This window comes from Lynx canadensis, chromosome B2 (genome assembly GCF_007474595.2).
Source record: "Lynx canadensis isolate LIC74 chromosome B2, mLynCan4.pri.v2, whole genome shotgun sequence".
NCBI lineage: Eukaryota > Metazoa > Chordata > Mammalia > Carnivora > Felidae > Lynx > Lynx canadensis.
The window spans coordinates 45,474,403-45,501,304 of record NC_044307.1 but is presented as its reverse complement, the minus strand read 5'-3'; the positions used below and the strand labels follow the sequence as shown (position 1 = coordinate 45,501,304).

General features: G+C 34.2%; 1 protein-coding gene and 1 pseudogene across 1 annotated transcript in view; one reads left to right on the top strand and one right to left on the bottom strand.

Annotated features, from left to right (window-relative positions):
- LOC115514033 (CD2 associated protein) overlaps positions 1-26,902 on the bottom strand; it is a 136,801-nt gene that overhangs the window by 109,118 nt on the left and 781 nt on the right. The window lies entirely within an intron of this gene.
- On the top strand, positions 225-26,902 carry LOC115514612 (annotated as a pseudogene).

The following is a 26,902-nucleotide window of genomic DNA, read 5'->3' as shown; positions in this document are numbered from 1 at the left end:
CACCAGGGCCGTGGAAATGTCCTGGTAATCCCACTAATGGAAGCTGCCGGCACTGCCATCTAGGCCTCAGAGAAAGCAGTCAGCTTTATCCTGAAATGGTATGCACAGCACAGAGGCAGAAGTGCTCCCAGGGCTCCTGACAGCTCCACAGCAAGGGCAACAGGCAGAGGGGCACTCCTTGCCCCAACTCAAAGACGCCACCTCCAATGAACGAGAGCTTTCTGTCAGAGCTGCATCGGTGTTGTATCTGTTTGATTTCATGGGCTCTGTTTCAGCCTTGAAGATCAACAAAATTAAAAGAGCAACACTGAATGAACTGATGGAGTATGTTTCAACTAACTGTGAAGTAATTTGTTGAATCAGTGTATTGTGATAAAAGTAAAAATGATCACTGCTAACATCTTCTATACTCTTCCTCCAAGTGATAATCTAGATTTTGATCCAGAAAAGGATGAACTCGAGGCCTCTTGGCTTCACATACAATTGGTGTCTGCCTTAAGATTTTTGGAGTTCTGATTTTCTAGCCTAGCATTACAAAGTGATGTATTGGCCAGAAATTTGTAAAACAGTTCCTGGGCTTTTCAACAGTGAAGATACCTAACAGAATAGGACTTCCTGAAGACTGTTCTACACTGAATTTATCGGAAATTTCTTGGATTATGAGCATTCATAAGAAAACAAATTAACAACATTTTCCTCAGGTTTATGTATGATACACATTTCAAAGGTGTTGCTGAACTCCTTAAAATATTAGTAGTATTATCAATGGCTTTAGGCGATTACCAATGAAAACAGAACATATTTCTAATGATGGCTCTTATTCTTAACCACACTGCAAAAGGATTAGCTTTGTCTCATGCTCAGCTAGCCTACTGTGTTGTATACTTTCTGAAGAAAAGATACAACACTAACATAACCAATGATTATAGGATTGCTGAAATTCTGGCCAAAAACATGCAGTCAGAAAGAGGTGATGTTTTCAGAAGAAACTGAAGAAATCTCAGATGTCACTGAACCAACACAGTTCAAAAGAAGTGAAGAGCCCTTTGCAAGCAGATATCCAAGTATGTACCCAGTTCTCAGTTTTAGGTTGGAGAAAGGGTACCATCCTGCTGTAATAATGAATACATTCTTAGTTTGAGGAAAATATTAACAAAATGCTGACAATTGCATTTCGCAGTTTGTAAAAAATCTCCATTGAACACTGGAATTCGACAACTGTAGCATTCGTACACAACATGCTGAAATCCCTAATGGACATAAAAATGCTTTTCTTTTTTTTTTTTTAACGTTTATTTATTTTGGAGACAGAGAGAGACAGAGCATGAATGGGGGAGGGTCAGAGAGAGGGAGACACAGAATCTGAAACAGGCTCCAGGCTCTGAGCTGTCAGCACAGAGCCCGATGCGGGGCTCGAACTCACGGACCGCGAGATCATGACCTGAGCCAAAATCGGCCGCTTAACCGACTGAGCCACCCAGGCGCCCCTAAAAATGCTTTTCAACAACCTTGCTAGCTCCGAAGATGAAAGACAAGAAGAGAAAAAAAAAGAAACTGGAACACAAAGAATTGTGGGCAAAAATTACAGGAGCTAAAGCTAAAGAAAAGCTTGAGGAAAGCAGAACAGTGTTTACAACATGCAAAGTATTCTCAGTAACACAAGTGACAAATTAAAAACAGAAAAGAGAAGAAAAGAAAATCAAAAAGCCTACCATCACCATTGGACAGGCACAGTTTTAGACACCATTTTGAAATATGTAAAAATTTTGAAACAAAATAAACCTCATCAGTATAATTAAAAGGCCAAGGTTTTTTTTCCCAGCAAATGTAAATGAAAAAAATTTGTGGACTAAACATAGCTCTGTGCTACGCCATGGTCACAGTACATTGTAATCATTGTCTAATCACTGATTTATTGTGTCACTTCTCAAGTTATGAGATAGTTAGGAGAGTGGTAAGAATTGTGACGAATTTTATTGTGTTGCACATAGATACAGTGGTGTGCTCTGTATATTTCTCCTTTCTATAGTACGCTCTATATAATGTTATAGACCCTAGTTAGTTACAGCCTACGAAAAAGAGTATTTCCTAAAATAAAACTCAAATATGATTCTTACCCATCTCTTCATTTCTTCTAGAAATATGATGAGGATAATTACCCACCCTACACCTTCCTTCACTACAGATAATACTTTTGGTCTAAAATCTAAGCAAAAACATAAATCTCCAAGTGTTTTGAAGCACAAAACATAAATAAAAGCTGGGAAAGTAAACAAAACAAAACAAAAATGATAGAGGATGCCATTGGTGGGCTCATCACCAGACTAGACACCACCAAGGATGGAACCAGCAGACTTGAAAATATGTCATTTGAAACTTCCCAAACCAAAATGTAAAGAGAAAAAAATAATATAAAAAAATAAAACAATGGGGCGCCTGGGTGGCTCAGTCAGTTAAGCATCTGACTTCGGCTCAGGTCATGATTTTGCGGTTCCTGAGTTCGATCCCCACCTTGGGCTCTGTGCTGACAGCTCAGAGTCCGGAGCCTGCGTTGGATTCTGTGTCTCCCTCTCTCTCTGCCCCTCTCCAACTAGTACATGCATGCTCGCACGCGCTCTCGCTCTCTCTCTCAAGAATAAACATTAAAAATTTTTTAATAAAAAAAAAAAATAGAACAGAAATCCAAGAAGGGTGCAACAATTTCGAAAGATAAAATATATGCATAACTGGAGTGCTAGAAAAGAAAGATAATGGAGAATTTTCCAAAATTATTATCATACACCAAACCACATACATGGGAAGTTCAGAGAATACAAAGCAGGATAAATGTGGGAAAATCTACACCTAAGCATACCATATGCAAACGCAGAAAACCAAACACAAATTCTTGAAAGAAGCCATAAGAAAGAAAAAAAAAAAAAACAACTTAGGTATAGAAGAACAAGGATAAGAACTATAGCAGACTTAAAAGAGAGTGGAGTAGGGGCACCTGGGTTGCTCAGTCAAGTTAAGTGTCCGACTTCGACTTATGTCATGATCTCATGGTTTGTGGGTTCGAGCCCCGTATCAGGTTCCATGCTAACAGTGTGGAACATGCTTAGGATTCTCTCTTTCAACCTCTCTCTCTGATTTCCTCCACTCTTGCTTTCTCTCTCACTCAAAAATAAATATATAAACTTAGGAAAAAAAAGAGTAGAGAACACTAAAGTATGAAAAGAAAAAACCTTCCAACTTAAGAATTCTTAGAAGGAAGTTTACAGAGATAAAGGTCAACCTTAAGAAACAAGAAAAATCTGAATTAAATACTTTAATTTTATATCTAAAGTAGAAAAAGTACAAACAAAGCTCAAAGTTAAAAGGAAAAAAAATAACAAATCAGAGCAGAAATAAATGATATTTTTTAAAAAATAAAAAAGATCAATGAATCCAAGAGCTGCTTTTTGAAAGATAAGCAAAATTGATAAACCTTTACCCAAACTCATCAAGAAAAAAAGAGAACTCAAGTAAATAAAACCAGAAATGAAACAAGTAACAACCAAGACCACAGATTTATAAAAGACTACTACAGAAATTTATATGCCAATAAATTGGCCGACTTAGAAGATATGCATAAATACCTAGACACATACATTCTTCCAATATTGAATCAGGAAAAAATAGAAAATCTGAACAGACTGATGACAAGTAAGAAAATTAAATTGGTAATCAAAAAAACTTCCAATAAACAAAAGTCCAAGACCAGATGCCTTCACAGTTGAATTCTACCAAACATTTAAAGAAGAGTTAATACCTATTCTTCTCAAACTATTTAAAAAAAATGAAGGAAAGCTTACAGCACTACCCTAATACTAGAACCAATAACACTATGAAAAAGGAAAACTATGGGTTAATTATATCTGATGAAAACAGAGGCAGATATACTCAAAATACTAGCAAATTTCACTCAACAATACATTAGAAGAATCATTCACCATGATCAAATGGGATTTATTCCAGAGATGCAAGGATGGTCCAGTATCCAAATATCAATCAATATGACACATCACATCAACAAAATAAAAGATAAAATCCCATATGACCATCTCAATAGATGCAGAAAAAGCATCTGACAAAATTCAACATCCATTCATGATAAAAACTCTCAACAAAATGGGTGTGGAGGGAACACACTTCAACATAAAAAAGCCATATATAATGAACCCATAGCTAATGTCATACTCAATGGTGAAAAACTGAGAGCTTTTCCTTTAAGATTAGGAACAAGACAAAGGTACCTACTCTTGCCACTTTTATTCAAAACAGTACTGGAAATCCTAGCTATAGCAATCAGGCAAGAAAAAGGAATAAAAGAATGGTACCAAATGGGTACGAAGAAGTAAAACTGTCACTATTTCCAGATGACATAACCCTATATATAGAAAACTCTAAAGATTCCACCAAAAAGACTTGAGAAAAACTGAATTCAGTAAAGTTGCAGGACACAAAATAAATATCCAGGAGTTGGCTGCATTTCTATATACTAAAAACAAAACAGCAGAAAGAGAAATTAAGAAAATCCCATTTACAATTACACCAAAAAGAATAGAATACCTAGGAATAAATTTAACCAAGAAGGTGACTAACCTATAATGTGATAATTATAAGACACTGAAGAAAGAAACTACAGATGACACAAATGGAAAGTTATAATGATGAATTAATCTACAAAATGATGAAATATGATGAATTAATCTACAAAAATGCAGGCAAGAAAGTACAGTGGAGCAAAGAGTCTCTTCTATAAATGCTGTTGGTAAAAATGGACTGCTACACACAAAAGAATAGAACTCGACCACTTTCTTACAATGTATAGAAAAATAAAGTGGTTTAAACACTTAAATATGAGAACTGAAACCAGAATATTCCTTAAAAAAAAAAAAAAAATAGGCAGTAGTCTTTGACACTGGCCCTGATAACATATTTATGGGTAGGTCTCCTCAGGCAAGGGAAATAAAAAATAAACAAACTATTTGGACTACCAAAGTAAAAAGCTTCTGCACAGCAAAGGAAGTCATCAACAAAATGAAAATGCAACCTCCTGGATGAGAAGAGATATTTGCACATGATTTATCCAACAAGAGGGTTAACAGCCAAAATATATAAACAACTCTTACAACTCAACACCAAAAAAACAAAGAATCCAGTTTTGAAAATGGACAGAATACCTAAAGAGACATTTTTATAAAGTCATACAGATGGCCAACTGACACATGAAAAAAATGCTCAAAATAACAAAATATCAAGGAAATATAAATCAAAACCACAGTGTTAAAAAAAAAAATGTGTTATAACCTTTCACCAGTCAGAGCAGCTAGAATCAAAAAGACAAGAAATACCAAATGTTGATGAGGATAGAGAAAAAAATCCTCATGCACTTCTGGTGGAATTGTAAATTGGTGATACTGTAAAAAAAAAAACAACAGTATGGAGGTTCCTCAAAAAATTAAAAATAGAAAGAATATACGATCTAATAATTTCACTATTGAATATTTACTCAAAGAAAGCAAAAGCACTAATTCAAAAAGACATACGCAGCCCGTGTTCATTACAGCATTATTTACAATAGCCAAGATATGGAAGCAACCCGTGTCCATTGATAGATGAATGGATAAAAGATGTGGTGTGTGTGTGTGTATATATACGTATATGCATATGTGTATAAACAAAGAGATAGATAACGGCGTGTTACTCAGCCATAAAAAAAAAAGAATGAGATCTTTCCATTTACATTAACAGGGATAGACCTGGAATTATGCTAAAATGGAGATAAGTCAAAGAAACACAAATACCATATGATTTCACTTATTTGTGGAATCTTTAAAAAAAAAAGAAAAATCCAGAAAGACTGTAAATACAGAAAAATTGCCAGCTGCCAGAGGGGAGAGATGGGAAATGGGCAAAACAGGCAAGGGGAATAAGAGGTACAAACTCCCAGTTATAAAATAAATATGTTACAGAGATGAAAAATATAGGAAATACGGTTAGTAATATTGTAATAACATTGTATGGTGACAGATGGCAACTACACTTACCACTGTGAGAACTGCATAATATATAGAATTGCCAAATCACTGTGTCATGCACCTGAAACTAATATAACACTGCATATGAACCATTATTAAATATTTTTCTTAATAAAAAGAGTGAAGGAAAAGGAATAAATGGAAGTAAAACAAAATGCTTTTTCTTACTCGTAACTAATCTAAAAGATAACTGTTTAAAATAATAATTTACTGATTATTGGACATCGACAGGCTAATAATATAAGTGACAGCAACTTCATAAAGGACAAAGGAAGAGTTAGGAATACTCTATGGTATTTGCATTACATGTGAAGTTGTGCAGTGCTATTTTAAGGTGAACTCAGGGGGCGCCTGGGTGGCTCAGTTGGTTAAGTAACCGATCCTTGATTCTGGCTTAGGTCATGATCTCATGGTTTGTGGGATCAAGCCCATGTCAGGCTCTGTGTTATCAGCACAAAGCCTGTTTGGGATTCTCTCTCTCTCTCTCTCTCTCTCTCTCTCTCTCTCCCCCCCCCCGTCTCTCTCTCAAAATAAATAAACTTTAAAAAATAAATAAATAAAGGTGAACTCAGACTGGTTATAAATATATATAGCAAACTTTAAGGCAAATACCTAAACAAATTCTAAGTATAATTCATAGGCTAGGAGAAAACATAAAATCTGAAATCATAAAATGTACAACTAAAGGAAATAGCATATAAAAACAGAGAAAATAGAAAAATAGGGAAAAATCAATGAAACCAAAATTGATCATTTTAAAAGGTCAATAAAATTAATAAATTTCTAGGAAGAATGATTAAGAAAAAAAAAGAGAAGACCCAAATTACCAATATCAAGAATAAAAAGAGACACCATCACTAAAGACTTTATACTCATTAAAAACAATAATAATAAGGAAAACTGTAAACAACATACACATGTAGAAAACCTGAAAGTTTTGGGGCACCTGGGTATCTCAGTCAGTTAAGTGTCAACTTCGACTCAGGTCATGATCTCACCATTTTTGAGTCTGAGCCCCGTGTTGGGCTCTGTGCTGACAGCTCAGAGTCTGGAGCCTGCTTCAGATTCTGTGTCTCTGTCTCTCTCTGCCCCTTTCCCACTCATGCTCCATCTCCATCTCTCAAAAACTGAATAAATGTTAAAAATTTTTTTTTTATTTTAAAAAACATTAAGCCTCAAAGTTTTGGTGCTTTGGTAGTTTCAGATAATCTGAATAACTACTTTTAAAATTTTTTTAAGTTTGTAGTTGGAAACACTCTAGAAAAAGAAATCTCCAGACCCAGATGGTTTTCCTGGCAAATTCTACCAAATATTTAATGATGAACTCTCCCAACTGTACACAATGAGGCAAGTAAAAAATATTTATCACAATGGCTAAAATAAAAAATTCTAAAAAGGATGTGAAGCCATTGGAAATCTACAATACTGCTGGTAGCAATACCAAAAAAAAAAAAAAAAAAAGTAACAGACACCAGTAAAGAGTTTGGCAGTTTCTTATAAAGTTAAACATACACATTTCCATATGACTCACAATCCCACTCCTAGTTACATATACTCTGGAGAAGTAAAATACGTGTTCACATAAAAACCTCTACACAAATGTTTATAGCAGCTCTATCCATAAGTGCTACAAACCAGGAAAAGAAAAACAAACACCCTTCAATAGACAAATGGATAGAAAATTGTGGTATAGTCATGTAATGAAATACTACTCAGCAACAAAAATGAACTATTGATACAGTTAACGAACAAATCTTAAGAGCATTACATTAAATTAGGCCAATTTCAAAAGGTTACATATTGTACAAACCAATTATATGAAATTTTCAAAAAGATAAATCTATGAAGAACAGCTGGTTGCCACAGGAGGGAGAAGAGATGGTCACTACAAAATTAATAGAACTGCACACATCCAAAAAAAGTCCATTTTCCTGTATGTCAATTCTAATAAATAACAGGGTAACTATGTACAAATATAATCTGTCTTTTGTAATGCTATAAAGAGCAAGAGTCTAGTAATTCTGACATCAGTGAGGATAATGGTAATGTAGTCCTAGAAAGATGTTCGTGATAAATGAAAGGTATATTAAGTGGCAGGTATCACACAATCTTATTTTTTCCAAAAAGGAAAAAAAAGGGGGGGGGAAGGATTAAAAAAATTGAATATAGAAATCCATAAACAAAAATGTTAATAGTTATTTCTGAGTGGTGAGAAACTTGGATTTTTATTTTCTTTCACTTTCTAAATTGCTCAAATACCTGATTTTTAAAAAAACTAATTAATACTACAGCCAGAATAATAAGGCTACTGTATTAAAAAGAAACAGAACAAAATGACACATATTCACAATACTACCATCAAGATAAAAAAGTGTCAAATATACGATTTCCCTTTTGTATAAAACACACACACATTGGTTTATATACCACAAAAAAAAGTTTGCAAAGATATATATCACAATGACAGGTAATAACTTTGGGTAAGTTTTCCCCCTCATTTGCATTATTTGCAATTTTCTTATTTTTCTATTAAAAATCCAAATTATGTAGCTTGAAGAGCAAAATTTTAATCATAAAAATACACACACCTTAGGCAATCCATGTCAAACAACAGGTGACTAGTTAAATCAAATACAGTAAAACCTTACAAGGGAATAAGACTCAATTAGAGACGATATAGTTTAGGAAAATATGAACAATGAAATTTCAAATGAATAAGGCAAGAGACCAAGCTACATGTAAAGTATAAACCAAATCTGTGAAATATATTTATTTTTTAAGATCTGAAATACATCAAAATAACCACTCTGGAGTTTACAGATCTTTTTTCTTCTTCTTTATTCTCTCTGTATTTTCTAAACCTCCTAAAACGAACAGTTTCTACAATCAGAAAATATGTTACTAATGTTGGTATCTCAATATACTGGATTTACAGAATGTTGGTGTGGCAGAACCCCAATTATGCAACAGTGTTCCTTATTATAATGAGAACTTTTCTGGTTAGGGCTTCATCCCAAGGTGATACAGGAGGGTATCTGAGGTTATGACCCCTAGTACACATCAAAACATTTCACCTAGTAAGTAGTAGAGCCAGTTAGAACCAACTGGGACATGTTTCAATCCTGAAGGGATCATTAAAACACAGTAAATTCCATCCACCCTACTCCAATAGAATTCCAGAATTTAGTTACCAAGACTAAACTTGATACAAAAAGGTTAACATCAATCTTCCAACATCACTTCACTATCTTAAAAACCACAAATTCTATAGTACAAGTCATATGAAACAAGAAATGTTCCTGACTTCCAAATGCTCTGTTTTTCAAGTTCTTGGCTATTTATTTACTCAGTTAATAGTTCTACCTGCTCTTAGCCATCTACTTAATTATAATGCCTATATTTGGACATGAAAATTGTTAAGCTTCCTTAGTAATATTCTTGTATATAATACACACATATAAACATACACAATGTTTTTCAAAATACTATAAAGTCATGAAGTATATGGCAAAAAAATATGTTCCAGTGAATGTCAGCAATACAATGAACGCCTCTTTAAATTATGTTGTATACTCTAAATTATTTGTGCCATCTTGCAGAACTACAGAGTTGACTTTCAAATATTTTATCCACTTTAACAAAGTCTCTACTCAAAAGTCAAACTTCCATTTCAACAGTTCACATCTTTTCCAATAAATTCACTTATTGCTTAAAAATTAGTTTGTTGTGAAAGCTCTTTTTATACATGTTAAAGTAGCATTCTATTTTTAATTTTTTTCAAATAATCAAACTACAACCAAAAACACTAACTTCTCATTTATCAGAGCTTAATAAACCATATCCTCCTAATGTCAGTAAAATTCAAAATAAATTCATCTTAGATCTTTGGGGATATTTTTGCCAATATATAAAGAGCCATCCTAACCCCAAAGACTTAAGTTATGATTATTTAACTAACCAATGAAAAGCAGTAGCACTTGTATGGTTGATTAGCTCACCCAGCTATCCACTTCTAAAACATCTCAAAAGATTAAATACCTCAACGAAGCCTATCAGGATGAGCAATGAAAAATAAATTGGAGCCACAAGAGATTACAGAATACACAAAGAGATTTGTCAATTCAACACTCTAGAAAGAGATGCTGCAGAGTTGGGGCCAGACACAGAGGCCCAGAGGCACATGAGAACCTACGACACTAGGCTGGTTCTTCGTTAGGCTATAAAGTTCCAAGCCTAAAAAAATAAATAAATAAATAGAGTGCCAAGCCTAAAAATCTCACTTACATGGATAAATTTTTATTAAACACACACACACACACACACACACACACACACACACAAATTACTCAGGGGATTAAAAAAAAATCAACAGCTTCATAATCCAGGAATAAAATCTGAAAGTAGCCTAAAAAATGTCCTCAAAAACAGTTCTCCGAAACAGATGATTTACAAAACTTCACTATCTTAAAATAATTTATTCACTAAAATAATGTATTCATTATTTATTCATAACTTATTATTTAAACACAATTTAAATGATATTAAGACCAAAATTTGCACCCACAAATGTACCATCTCAAACACATAAGTTTCTGTATAAAATGCCAATACAGGGAATTCAAATACATTATTAGCCACCACAATAAGCAGGGGATAGAGGTTTAATCTTGGAAAATCTGGGGCACCTGGCTGGTTCAGTCAGTAGAGCGTACAACTCTTGAACTCAGGGTCATAAGTTCAAGCCCCACAATGGGCATAACACTTACTCTAAAAACAATAATAAGGGCTCCTGGGTGGCTCCGTCGGTTAAGCATCTGATTTCAGCTCAGGTCACAATCTCACGGCTCATGAGTTCAAGCCCTGCGTCAGGCTCTGTGCTGACAATTCAGATTCTATGTCTCCCTCTCTCTCTGCCCCTCCCCTGCTCATGCACATGCACACTCTCTCTCTCAAAAATAAATAAACATTTAAAAAGTTTTTTAATAATAATTAATAAATAAATGTCTTGGAAAATCTCACTTATCATATAAATAGATAAAATACCACATGATCCGCAGGTTCTAAACAGCATTCAACAAACTTCAGTCCTACTGTAATTTGTGTGAACTCAATCCCTCTTGTTGCAGTAAAAAGCTTCTAACATGAGGTCTTAAGCTCAAGCTTTGCCCTAGAAAACTTAAGCTTTGGGGCTAAATTACCAATTCAGTTTCTCTCAGGATAACTAGATTTATAACATGCAAGTTCAGAACTAATCTATATTAGGGCAATGATTCTCAACCAAGATGAATCTGCCCAACAGCTGGCAAAGTCTGGCGACACTTTTGGTTATGGCTCAGGCAATGCTACTGGCATCTCATGGTTAGGGGCGAGGGATACCACTAAGTACCCATCAATGCACAGGACAGCCCTTCACAACAAATTGATTTCTGGCCCAAAACTACTAAGGTTGAAAAGCTCCATATAAGGGGAAATATGCAACATACATATTTTCATTTCATACCATATCTGGTGGGTTCCAGTTGAGTTACTAAAAAAAACAAAAACAAAAACAAAAAACACCTCAGGGCACCTGGCTAGCTCAGTCAGAACATGTAACTCTTATTTTTTTTAAGTTTATTTATTTATTTTGAAATGGGCGGGGGGGTGGGGGGGAGAGAAAATCCCAAGCGGGATCTGTGCTGTCATAGCAAACCCTGATGCAGGGATCAAACTCATGAACCATGAGATCATGACCTGAGCCAAAACCAAGAGTCAGATGCTTAACCAACTGAGCAATACAGGTGCCCAAAGAGGTATAACTCTTATTTTTTTTTTTTCCCAAGAGGTGTAACTCTTGACCTCAGGGTTATAGGTTTAAGCCCCACGTCAGGTGTAAATATTACTAAAAACTTATACTAAAAAAAAAAAAAAAGAAGAAAAAACCAGGGTGCCTGGGTGCCAACTCTTTATTTCCTCTCAGGTCATGACCTCATGGTTCCTGAGCTCCAGCTCTGCATCAGGCTCTGCACTGAGCATGGAGCCTGCTAGAGATTCTCTCTCCCTCTCTCTCTACCCCTCCCCTGTGCATGTGAGTGCACTCTTTCTCTCAAAATAAATAAATAAACTTTAAAAAAAAAAACAGAATTCTTTCACACATACACACACAGAAGAAGGAAGGAGGAAGAGGAACGCAAAGGAGGGAGGGAAGGAAATGGAAGTATCAAAACTGGTGAGGAGACATTTCTAAACTTAGAGCAAACAAAACAATCAAAATTTAAAGCAAGCAAATTGGAAACTAGGAATAAATATCTGCAGCAAACCAGACAAAGAATTAAAGGCATTTGAAAGAACCAAAAAGAAAAATAATACAACCAAGATTGAAAAACAAGCAAAACTGTAGTATTTAAAATGAAGTACAGCCACTAAGAATTTAAGAATATATATATATATATATATATATAATTTTTTTTTTTTCCCTTAACAACTTGGCTGCAGGTAGGGGCAGTGTTTACTGGTAGTATTTTTTAAGGAGTCTACAATTTTATCTTCTAATAGTGATTTAAAAAAATAAAAAATAAAAAAAAAACCACAATAAAAATAGTGATTTTTTAAAAACAAAAGAATGCCTGAAAATCAAAGTTAAAAATCTTAAAATCCAGAATTTTTAAAAAATTATACACAAAATATTGATGGTAATATTATAAGTTTGCCAACTATTCTGCCCTAATAAATATTTATTCTTCTGATAATGAAAAGTCACTTCATAAAAAAATAATATAAACAATTTATACAAATTCTAAACAGGTTTGAACTGTATGGGCATTCACTAGGGAATATTTACTTTGGTTCTGATCAATACAGTATAGATAAATATTACAATATCTAATTAGGTCTGTCAAATTAAATATACTCTATCTCACATCACTGGTTATATTCTATATTTGAGCTTTAACCTTTGTTTACTATAGCAAAGGACAAAATACAAGAAGTTGTACAGATATTAACAAAAAAAAAAAAAAATTCCACTGTAAATTCAGAAACAATTATAAGCTTTACTCCAAAGAAGCAGTAATATGATAGAAATACTTTATACCTCTTATTTAAATAATTAAGATAAAAAATAAAAAACATTTTTTGGGGGCACCAGGGTGGCTCAGTCAGTTAAGCATCCGACTTCAGCTCAGGTTATGATCTCACAGTTCATGAGTTCAAACCCCACATCAGGGTCTGTGCTGACAGTGCCGAGCCTGGAGCCTGTTTAGGATTCTGTGTCTCCCTCCCTCTGTCCCTCGCCCCTCCCCCTCTCTCAAAAAAAGGATTTTGAAAATCTTTTTAAATAAAAATAAAAAATATTTTTACTTTTTATTTTCAGTAATAAATATTTCTTGCCAAAACCAAAAATCTTTACCAGGAACTTATTTCCAGGGCTATTTTTACATAAATGGAGAAATGCAACTTTGATGAGCGTTGCTTAATGTTACTTGACATTTCATTATTCAGGTTCCCTAAAGTTACCCAGTCAAAATAGTTGGTTAAGTACCCAACTCTTGATTTCCCCTTAGGTCATGATCTCAAGCTCCTGAGATTAAGACTAATGAAAGGCTCAACACTAAGTGCAGCGTGCTTAAGATTCTCTCTCTCTTTCCTCCTCTGCCCCTCTCCTTCACTTGCACATACATGCGCTCTCTCTCTAAAATAAAAATAAATAAGTAAATAAAAATAATTGTTTATATAGTCCTCATTAGATTTTTATTTCCACTATTAATTTTGAAAAAACAGTAGAAATTAGTTTTAAGCACATTTCAAGCCACATTAAAAACATACCATGTATTTATCATAAAGTTTTATAGAATTCATCAAAAAATCTTATGATAATCTACTGGATACACCAGTAAAAGACCAAAGTGTAACACACAGCTGAAATTTAAAATCTTTTAAGAGAAAATAGTTACCCAAATACATGTACCAAATACCAAATATATGTGGATAATACCAATCCACAATTTTAGGGTAATAAATATTTAAATTTGTTTTCTTACACCACATTGGAATAGTCATTTCAATCTGTATCACTTGCTCTGTGTAGCTCAATTTTCTCCCTCAATGTTTTAAGAAATAATTAAGAGGACATGCTTTAAAATCAGAACAATGCAAGTTCACTCCAGCCTTCTCCACATCCTGTCTCTGACCGTGGGTGAGTAACAATCTCTTTAACTTCAATTTCTGATTTTGGAAAATGGAAACAATGATGTTTAATCCCAGAACACTCCAATGGAAATTAAATACTGAATAAAATGCCTAGCATTTAAAGCATTCCTTAAATGCTAATAATTAGCCAATATATAAGTTAAAAAGAAATTTTAGCTTACCAAAAAATGGAAAATTGCTATAAAAGACAATTTCACTCTCAAGACTTTAAAAATGTAATGAAGTTATGTAAACAACTGCAAGAACCTATAAGAATAATCAGAATCATGAAAAAATCTAAAGTTATCCTTTGAATTTCTCCATGTTTCCAAGCATACACCAAAAGTAAATACGTGCATTAAAAAATAACTTAAATTCATATACTCAAAGAGGTGTTACCTTCAAGTTACCAAAAAACATTATCTGGCCAGGGTTGAGAGCAGGGACTTTGTTTCACTTATCTTTGTATTCCCAAGCCCTATCACAGTGCCTGATATATCAAATGTACATAGCTATTTGTAGCACTGAAATGGAAGATACTAAATTGCCTAGAATTTTAAATTCTTCTTTCAACACAAATATGATACTCCATACTCATTCAGCAAATATTTGAGGGGCTGCTACTGGAAGGTTCCCACTTGTTCCAGGCACCTGAATACATCTAATGAAGAACGAAAATTAAAAAAAAAAAAAAAAAAAAAAGTAGCAGCTCTGCACTCCTGGAATTTATATTCTAAAACTTTGTACACCCTGTACTTACATTCTAAAAAGGTAAGGTAAATAAGCAACAAACATGTAAGTAAGGAAATTACAAAGTCAGTCACAATGTGTTAAGAATGGAGGGTTAAAAAAAAAAAAAGTAGGGCAGGATATGGAAGATCTAAATGCCTGTTATCTATAACCCTAAAGACACCTCTCAGAGGAAGAGTCAGGAATTAGTTCCACATTTTTTAGTGGTTAAGAGTAGCACAAGCACTGGGAATACAGACAATTGCCTGGATTCAGTAGTAATTACCTACTACTTCTATGCTTCTTTCCTAATCTACAGAATGCAAAAAATAACAGAACCCAAAAACGTATAGATTTGTTGTGAGAATTAAATTAAATAATGCTTGTAAAGTGCTTAAAACCATGCCTTAAACAGAAGTACTTAATAAATATTCACTAAATGTTAACAGCCATTACAATATACTGCAATCTCCCCATTAATTGTTAAACAACCCAGGGCAAGGATCTTGCCCACCTTTTTATTTTGAATGCTTCTGTCAGTGCTGGTATACAAGACCTCAAAAAATATCTAATTTAAACCAAAGTATTTACTGACAAGACAGAATTATAATTATTATTGTTCTGAGCAAAAGCAATTAGTGTGGGATAGCACTGATTACAAAGAACCGGAAATGTTAAAATGTGGAAATCATAGAATAGCCATTTAAGAATCTCCTTGAGAACTTTTTTCAGAATGCACTGAAAATCCAATAAAAAATACAGATCCTGTACCGAAAACAATTCCATTACAAAGGTTCGTGCAAAATTTTACACGTTTAAAACTGACAGGCTCCTGACATGTATTCCCATATCAACTAGGAACATATTACATCACCAATTATTATTTCTGTTATTCTTTTGTGGTCTTGACCAACAGTATTCATGTATTTGTGAAATACCACTCTTAAATCTTATCTCCAAAGTTAAGCATTATAAAATGAAAGAACTGCTACCTACTAGGCCAAACTATACTTTCAAATAACAATCCAAATGTGGTTGCAAAGCTTCAATTTCTCTATTATACCAGTAGGCCAAGTGCCAAAAACCGTATTTCATTTAGAAAGCAGAATGAGGGGCGCCTGGGTGGCTCAGTCGGTTGGATGTCCGACTTCGGCTCAGGTCATGATCTCATGGCTCCTGAGTTAGAGCCTGCGTCGGGCTCTGTGCTGACAGCTCAGAGCCTGGAGCCTGTTTTGGATTCCATGTCTGCCACTCTCTCTGCTCCTCCCCCATTAATGCTCTGTCTCTCTCAAAAATAAACGTCAAAAAAATTAAAAACAAAACAAAACAAAAGAAAGCAGAATGAAACAAACTTCAGGCCTATTACATGCAATCTACTAAACTAAGTCTTTTTTCCATGAGAAAATATATTTGTTATCTAATTACAACAGATTATCACTCGTATCTAATATAAAATTAATCAGGTAAGACCAAAAGTGGTTTATCATTAAGAAATTCTAAAAGAGTACAATTCCTTATGTGATAATTTGTAATTGTATAATAATTTTAAAATATTGTTACACTTTCATTAGATTCACAACAAACGTAAAGGCTTACATCCTAAAACTGTACTGTTCAGCTGGTAACACCTGACACATGAGACTACTGGGCACTTGAATTGTGGCTAATCCAAATTAACGTGTTATATTAATGTAAAATACACAACAGATCTCAAAGACAGGAAAAAAAATGTAAACTATCTCATTAATAACTTTTTATACTGAATATACACTGAAATAACTATTTTCCTTAAGCCAACATAGCCAAAATATTAAAATTAATTTCATCTGTTCCTCTTTATTTTTTAACACATTAGGAAACTTTTAATTATATACGTAATTTATCAGGTTAGTATGCCCCAAAAAACGTATGTATACTTGCTTCACAACACTCATTTAAGATGGTATAATTTTATAGTTCAATCAACACTGTCCAAGTTATTTTATTTATGTTTAGAGAGAGAGCGTGCAAGCAGAGAAGAGGGACAGGGGAGAGACAGAGAATCTTAAGCAGGCTCCATACTCAGCATGGAGCCCAAGGTGGGGCTTGATCCCACAACCCTGGGATCTTGAGCCAAAATCAAGAGTTGAACGCCCCACCAACTGAGCCACCCAGGTGCCCTGTTCAAGTTATTTTAAACAAATTTTGAGCAAATTAAGCCTTTATGCCTACATTTGTTTAACATGTGAAGACTCATATAGAAATGTCTCTGATTTACAAAACAGATAATCTTCCCTTTATTTACTAGGAGAATGTAACATCAATGCAACACAGATGCCCACCTGACAAGATGCTTAATATCTGACATTACTGACTTCTCTATTAAAATGAGTCATATAGAAAGGATTAAAGAGGGATTTTTTGTTTGTTTTTTGGGTTTTTTTAAGATTTTAAGTAATCTCTATACCCAACAGTGGGGCTCATACTCACTGGAGATCAATAATTGCACACCACCAACTGAGCCAGCCAGGCACCCCTAAAGGGTTTATTTCTAAAAGACAAGTTAGACCTCATACCAACTTGAAACAGTAGCTCCACTAGTCAGATTTTGTTAGTCTGGTTTAGGTGGACATACTTCAATATACCATACTTAAATTTGTATTATTCTTTAGACTGGCTGGATCCCTCTCCCCTATTATTCCAAATTAAAGTATTGCTGAATCATAGATTTAGTGGATATACAGCAGACTCATAATTTTCTGCCAGTTATTAAAGGTGATAAATTTTTTTAGTAAAATAAAAGTGATGAGGCAAGTATGGTCATTCATTACATATGAAATGAAGAAAATAACAAAGGAGTTTTTATTCAGGCTTTAAACTATGATGTTCTAGCTATAAATTCAATTGGGTTTTATAAAATATAAAGAATATAAGAAATTCAGGAAATGTTTATGGGAAAGGGGTTACCTTGGGGTCTAAAATATCACCTTTACACTTCCATTTGACATTCATTCTGAAATTCTAAACTTTCAACAGATTTATTTTCATCATTTAAGGCAAAATTGTTTTAACTGCTTCATAAAATGTGTTTGCTAAGAATGGTCTAACTAATAGTTAAGTAAAAATGGAGTCTCCATCTTATTTACACACACACACACACACACACACACACACACACACACACACTCCAAAATAGTAAGGCAAAATGAAAGAGGGAAACCTGCTGCAGCAAAGAAGGAATTTTGAAATCTAACAAAATTTGATATTAGAACACATTGCTAAATAACTTGAAGTTTGTTGTTTCTACTCTAAAGAATAATAATAAAAAAAAAAAAGCCATGTATGTAGGAGAGAATACATTTGAAAGATCAACTTCAATGTTTCCTGGAAACATTATACTCTAGCCAAGACTATAGGTCTCAATTTTACAAACATACTAACTTCTACACTTAAAATCCAAGCAAACAATTTGGCACTTGATTATTACAATAATCATGATAAATGCTCTAGAAATTTCACTCATAGTAAATTTCGGGCCTCAGTACTAGGGCACTGATAGATACTAACAATGTTAAGGCAGTTTTAATTTTTCAGGTAAAAGAATCTTAAAGATATCAGTCAAAATGAAGACATGCTTCACTCTGAAGACTCAGCACCAGGAATAGAAAAAAAATTAGCTTGGCTACTGCCAAGTCCTTACTATGTCACTGGTCAAACTAATGAGAGATGAACAAATCCCACTTGCTTTCCAACTGATCTTCCTCATGCTTCTTTATATTTTAATATTTCTGACATTGGAATACATCTTAATGAACTACACTCCTTCTCTTGTTTAGATTTGTAATGATTCACATGTTAAATTTTATTCCTATTATGTTAAGTCTTATTCCTATCATAACACTATAAGCCATCTCAAAACATTCATGACACTCATCAACCAGGAGGGAGGAAGAGGCAGGAGCATTTATTTATGTTAGAATCTTCCAGAGGCTATGAATTTTTTTTTCTTTTTTTTTTTTTTAGTCTAGGGGATTCTAATAATATGCCCAATCCGTAACACTGCTATAAACTACCTGAGGCACCAAAATATATATCTGTCCTACTCTCCCTAGTGCATCGCATGACATCAATTACAATCCTCACATTAAGGCAAATACTTCTTGATTAAGCTTTCACATACAGCTCCTTTCCTTGACAATAAGACCTTGCAACACAGCATGTCTCTTAATCTTGGTGGTAACTACTTGTTACTGTTACCATACTAAAGTATCTTCCTACTAGAAACTCCCAGTGATTAGATGCCACACAGTCACTCTCTTGGAATTAATTACCTGGACACCGAATCATTAAAAAGAACCTGAGCTACATGACACTAAAACAGATACTAGAATTTAGGATCCCATATGAGTCATCTCTGTCTTTGTAAATTAGTTGAGAAAGAGAATGGGATCATGATGGGAAATTTAAGAACAGATACAAAATGTGAAAGATTATAAAATCCAAGTCTCCTAGAGGTACTGAAAAGGACTGATACAGTATAAATAGGTTCTAGCAAAGAAAGCATCTGTAACACTGCCATATCTGTAACAGATCAACATCTTAAGCTGGATCTCAATTTAGAACAATGAATTTTTAAAAAAGCAGTTTCTTTTTAGAGTAAAAGTTTCCCTAAGTGCAAAAAACTAGTAAATATACTTTCGATTGAAGAAACCAGTTAAGAAAGCAGAACATCCAGATACCTGAGACCTTCAGAAACAAACAAAAATCCAAAATACAAAAAAGAAACAATGTCAAATTTAGTCCAAAATGCCTACTTCACTTGGAGCTAAAACCAGAGTTCTGACTGAAAAACAAAGTAAAATAGACTCTTGAAAACAGGTTTGAACTACTCAGGTCCATTTATACACAGATTTCTTTTCTTTTCTTTTTTTTTTTTAATAAATACACTATAATACTGCAAATGTATTTTCTCTCCCTTCTTTTTTAAATAAGCTCTAACCCAAAGTGTAGCTTGAACTCATGACCCCAAGATCAAGAGTCACATGCTCTACCAACTGAGCCAGCCAGGTGCCCCCACATTTGACTTTCTTTCTCTAGCTTACTTTATTGTAAGACTACAGTAAATAATACATGTAACATACAAAATATGTGTTAATCCACTGTTTATCGGTAAGGCTTCTGGTCAAAAGTAGGCTATTAGCTACGTTTTGGGGGAGTCAAAGTTATACTCAATTTTCAACTTTAGAGATGGGGGGGCGCTCAGTACCCCTTACCAGAGGTGTTCAAGGGTCAACTGTATTATAACACAGTTTTGGGTCAGAGAAGCCCTAGTAGGATTATGAAAGGAATTTTATCTGCCTAACAATGGTAATAAATGACTCTGTGTCTAAACATCTAACATTATTAACCTAAAAAAAGCTGGAGGAAAGGGAGGGAGAGTATGGTGGGAGCAGTGAAAAGGGCTACAAATCAAACAAAAATCAAAACCAAAAACAAACAAGTCTTTCTAATAAATAGCCTAACTTTAATTCAGTGAAAGAAACCAAGAAACCAATAATTAGTGGTACTTTCAAATTTCTTCTTACTTGCCTGTTTAATATTACATACTGGTAGTTACAACTACTCAACTTGTTAAGGATTGTGTTCTTGTTTCTGAAACAGAAGGGTAAACTGAAACTGTTATCTGCTTTGCATTGGGGTGAAAAACAGCAAAGAAAAGGCAGATACATCAAATCCCTAGGACCAAGTAAAGAGAAAGAAGACCAAGAAGACCAAGTAAAAGAGAAAGACTGTGACCAGGAAATATCCTCTCAAGTATTTAGACAGAGAATCTCACATCACCCCATTATCCAAGGCCACTTACAGATCCAGGAACTAATGCAGTCTACTAATATACTCTCAAGACAGAAAATATATAACATCTATAGCTTAGGAGCTCAGTATTACTGCTTGGCTCATCCTACACAATTCCAATAACCAAGTTTGGTTTTGTTCCTGGGAAAAAATACCTGCCTTGTCTCTCATAAAAATCTAGACGCTATCTGATTTTGTTTCCCTGTGGCTAGGACTTCAAAGACTACTGCCAAACCCCATTTCCTCCCTTTTCCCACAAGATGTCAGTCTGAACCTCTACCTAGTGCCTGCTACCAACCAACATCCCACTCCCACACCAAGCTGGGCCACTCTATTTATCTATACACACCGCCTTTTACATATCGCTCATGCCGACAGGCTGACTACAGACGTTTATGGATCTCTATCCAGATTCCCCACACCAGTATTTTGGCCTCTCTTCCATGTAGAAAGACCTATATATCTTGATTTAGGTCAATCTACCTAGTAGTTAGATATCAAATCCTACAGATAAGCAAGTCACAGATCCATCATAACAATTACCTAATCTGCCTAATTTCAATCACAACAACATATTAGATTTTATTTGCCCTTTCTCTTCTGAACACAAACTGAACAATTTCAGATCTTTAATACCTTGCTTCACCAGTTTACCTAGGAAGTAGAACTGCAGCTTTGTTCTCTTCTCACCCGAATCAAGAATCATTACACCCTTCTTTGCCTACATTCAAGCCCTTCCCATGACAAACATTTACCATACTTAAAATACATTTTATGTTTTTAATTCTAGTTAACAGTATCATATGTTTCAGGTGTACAATACAGTGATTCAACACTTCCATACAACGCCTGGTGTTCATCATAACAAGTGTGTTTCTTTAATTCACATAGCCTATTTCACCCATCCCTACCCACCTCCCCTCTGGCAACCATCAGTTTGTTCTCTATAATTAAGAGTCTGTTTCTTGCTTTGTCCCTCTTATTTTTTCCCTTTGCTTATTTGTTTCTTAAATGCCATATATGAGTGAAATCATATGGTTTTTGTCTTTCTCTGACTTATTTCACTTAGCATTATACTCTGTAGCTCTATCCATGTCACTGCAAATGGCAAGATTTCATCTTTTTACAGCTTAATATTCCACTATAATATTCCACACATATGTGTACACACACGCACACACATATACACACACCACATCTTCTTTATCCATTCATCAGCTAATGGACACTTGGGCTGTATCCACATCCTGGCTATTATGAATAATGCTGCTATAAACATAGGGTGCATGCATCCCTTTGAATTAGTATTCTTGTATTCTCTGGGTAAATACCTAATAGTACAAATGCTGGATCATAAGATAGTTCTACTTTTAACCTTTTGAACTGTTTTCCAGAGTGACTGCACCAGTTTGCATTCCCACCAACAGTGCACGAGTGCTCCTTTTTCGCCACATCCTTGCCAACACCTGTTGTTTCTTGTGTTGATGATTTTAGCCATTCTGACAGGTATGAGGTGATACCTGACTGCAGTTTTGATTTGCATTCACCTGATGGTAAGTGATGGTGAGAATCTGTTCATGTGCCTACTGGCTATCTGTATGTCTTCTCTGGAAGAAATGTCTATTCATGTCTTCTGCCCACTTGTCAATTGGATTATTCATTTTTGGGGTGATGAGTTGTAGAAGTTCTTTATATATTTTGGATACTAACCCTTTATCAGATATATTATTTGCAAATATCTTCTCCAATTCTTAGGCTGCCTTTAGGTCTGATTAACTGTTTCCTTTGCTGTGCAGAAGCTTTTTATTTTGATGTAGCCCCAACAGTTTAGTTTTGCTTTTGTTTCTCTTGCCTCAGGAGACATATCTGGGAAGAATTTGCTATGGCCGATGTGAAAGAAGTTACTGCCTATGTTCTTTTCTAGGATTTTTATGGTTTTAGGTCTCACATTTAGGTTGTTAACCATTCTGAATTTATTTCTGTGTATAGTGTGAGAAAGTGGTCCAGTTTCATTCTTTTGCAGGTTGCTGTCCACTTTTCCCAACACCATTTGTTGAAGAGACTTTTTCCTACTGGATATCCTTTCTTTCTTTGTCAAAGGTTAATTGACCATATAATTGTAGATTTATTTCTGGATTTTCTATTCTGCTCCAGTGATCTACGTGTCTATTTTTGTGCCAGTACCATACTGTTTTGATTATTACAGCTTTAAAATATAACTTGAAGCCCAAAATTGTAATGACTCGAGGTTTGCTTTTCCTTTTCAAGATTGCTTTTGGCTATTCAGGGTCTTTTGTAGTTCCATACATACTTTAGGACTGTTTGTTCTAATTCTGTGAAAAATGCTGTTGGTATTTGGATAGGGATTGCATTAAATGTGTAGACTGCTTTGGGTACAGGCAATTTAACAGTATTTGTTCTTCCAATCCATGAGTGTGAAATGTCTTTCCATTTCTTTGTGTCATCTTCAATTTCTTTCACTAGGTTCTTACAGTTTTCAGACTACAGGTCTTTCATCTCTTTGGTTAGGTTCATTCCTAGGGATCTTTTTATTTTGGGTGTAATTATAAATGGGACTGTTTTCTTATTTTCTCTTTTTGCTGCTTCATTACTGGTATATAAAAATGCAACAGATTTCTGTACATTGATTTTGTATCCTGTGACTTTTACAGACCTGGATGCCTTTTATTTCTTTTCATTGTGTGACTATTGTGGCTATGATTTCTAGTACTATGTTGAATGAAAGTGGTGAGAGTGGACATCCTTCCTTGTCTTGTGCCTGACCTTAGGAGAAAAGCTCTCAATGTTTCCCCATTAAGGATAATGTTAGCTGTGTTTTTTCATAGATGGCTTTTATTACGTTCAAGTATGTTCCCTCTAAACCTGCTTTGTTGAGAGTTTTTATCAGGAATAGATGTTGTACTTTGTCAAATGCTTTTCCTGCATCTATTGAAATAATAATATGGTTCTTATCCTTTCTTTTATTTACGTGATATATCACATGGCTCAATTTGCAATTAAAATACATTTAATAGAGAAGGATATTCCGTGACAAATAAGAGGAGGAAAAAAAAATCACAGATCTGGATTACGTGTAAATAAAAACTTGGGATTTATTTTTGATTGGCAAGTGGAATGCACTTCATGTTTTATAACTTTGTTTTTAACTCAAATGCCTTAAAATTTAGATCTTATTAAGTTAATGTGACATCGTTTTACTTTGCCAATCCCCAATTTAGAAAAATATATGACAATGTGAATATCAGTATCAATGTGAATTTAAAATATCAATGTGAATTTCCACCTTAATGGGATTTTTTGGAACTATAGCTATTCAAAGTTTGAAACACTTAGAAAAATCTAATCACAAGTACTTACTAGTTAAGGAATACAACTTATTACTAGTTTTGCTAGTGATCGAACTTCGAAACAAAAAAGTTCTAATATTCCCATTTCATCCTCTGGATTAGTTTAATTAAAGTAAATCCTGAGACTGAAAGGTGAGCCTTTAGCAGGCAATTTCCATTTGCCACTACTTATCTACATGAATCAAGATTTTCTCCAAACAGCGCAACAAAATAAGGAAATAAATCACTCTATTATAAAAGTGCATTTATCATCTCTAAACCAACTGCGTATTCCCGTCCATTAAAACTGCCTCATTATTTAAACATGTTGAATAATCATATATGAGCTTAAAAAAATAATGTAAACTAAGAAGTTCAGAACCTTACCTAAAAGTAACAGAAATTCAATCCTTACAATCCACTTACTTTTTCAAAAATAAAAATTCACACATAGTAACTAACACTTTATGCCACTTGCTTTCTGTCTTACTCCCCCTCTAAGATGCAGATTTGTACTTCTGGAGTAAGAAAAGTAAAGTTTTACCTTTCTATTTCTCTAAACTCTCCCCAAATTCTTTCACACAGAATACCTCAAATTTCTTTATGTTAAGTATTCTTCCATATTTAATAAATGTAGAAACTAAACACATAAAAGCTTAACATAAAATTCAAAGAAACTACTAGTCTCTCCTACTATTCATCCCATATACTTTCTCCTCAACTACTAAACTTACTCCCAATAATGGACTTTTTCAAAGTATAATCAACACCGGAAAAAAAACCCGTAAATTCCTACATAAATTTTATAAAGACGTATTACACAAAATTAAACTTCTGAAAAAAAATTAATTTCTGCATTACTACAAAATCATCTATCTTATATCACTCTTCCTTTAAATGCAATACGCACCTTTTAACAAAGGTCAAAAATTGAGAATTGTCTTTATAAACTGGTACAAGAATTAGGGAAATCATTTGAAAATGAAAATAACAAGAATCAGCACTGGCTCTGTTCCAAACACTTTACAAGTATTAGTTCATCCAATCCCCATTAACATCTGCAAGGTTATTTTTACCCCATTTTTAGAGTAAGAAACTGAAGCACAGACAGGTTAAGTAACTTGCTCAGTTACAACAGCTAAAAGGTGGAAGAGCCAGGATTTGACCTTAAGCTGTCCCAGCGGAGAGCCATGCTCTTTAATTCTCTTGCTATACTACCTAAATAGTACAGATGGTAGGAACCGTCACTTAATGTGTATCCAATTTATTTCAAAACAATGAAATCAGAGATTTTTCATTTTGTGACACATCAGATAAAATAATATATAAAAATACATAGAATATTTTAAGCTACCATCTTAAACCATAAGGAATAAAGACTGCTGACAACAAAACCAAACAAATGAGGTTTATATTATAAAGGAAACTCCTTTTAAATGATTTGGATAACTTTAATATGAATTTTTACATGACTGATAAATTTAAAGTACACGTTCATATGGATATGTCTGACAAATACCTTTTAAAAATTAACTACAAATGCCCCCAAGTAATCAACCTGCAAAACACATTCTGAGTAGTCGAAAGCACACAAATATCACACTTTACCTAGATAATGCAGCAACTTGCCTAACCAGAACACAGCAGAGAAGTCACTAAGAAAAAGCCTCTGGATAATTAGTAACTCCAAAGCCAAAGTTCTGACATTAATTTTCCTGAGGAGAACATCTCACACACTAAGGGTAGACTTATTTTTCCTTTATGCAGAATTACATATTTGAATATGATTCCCACTTTTGTAGAAAAGTTAGAGAACTGAGGGTGAAGAGGGCACAGTAACAAGCACATCCAATAGCAAAGCAGAAAAATATGTATTTAAATAACTTCAAAATGCAAAGGAATCTGATCAAAAGTCCTGTATACAATCCAGCAGATCCTCAAGGCATCACAGTAACTGATGGTCACAAATGATGACCCTTGGTCATCAAGAGGTTTAATTACACTCTGCACCCTATTTAAGACAAAAAGAATTACCTATTTTAGTATAAATGTCATCCAAATCGGTTTCAGTGGTTTTATAATTTGACGCTTAAAGGAATAAACCCTCAAAAACTCAGTTACACTCAACTAATTAATTGGAAATAATCTCATTTGTAAGTTCCAAACAGCAAAGGTTTTACTCTTTGGAGGTTTAAGAGCACTTTCTGTACAAAAGTTACCTGAAAGAACATAAAAGGAGAAAGCCTAGCAAAATACAGAAGAGCTAAGCGAGGACCTGTAAACACTATGCTTAAAGCATTCCGACAAAACAATGTGTGGGCAGAAGGTGCCACATCAGCAGTAGTCTGTATTTGTCCTGCTTCTAAATCATTTGTTAGTTACATGAATTATTAATTTCGGTTAACAGTGTGTTGATATGAAGAAAGAGTACCAACTCTCAACTACAAAAAAAGGATAGAATCCTCCTGATTTACTCTATAAATCCAAAATTGGGATTATTCTTATAGAACATGCTTATGCTTTTTGGTGGCACAAATGTATGCTTTATAATGGCACACATTTGTATCAGTACAGACACTTCTTTTAAATTGCTTTTAATTTTTAAAGGATTGAGAGAGTGCCTACCCCACACCGAAATTTGTTATCAAAAGAATTGTTACACTACTTAACAAAACTCCCTTTCAAACTAGGCTGCAACACAGTCTGCAGCTCCTAACGAAACTAGCTCCTAACGAAACTTTAAAGCACACAGTAAATAACATATAA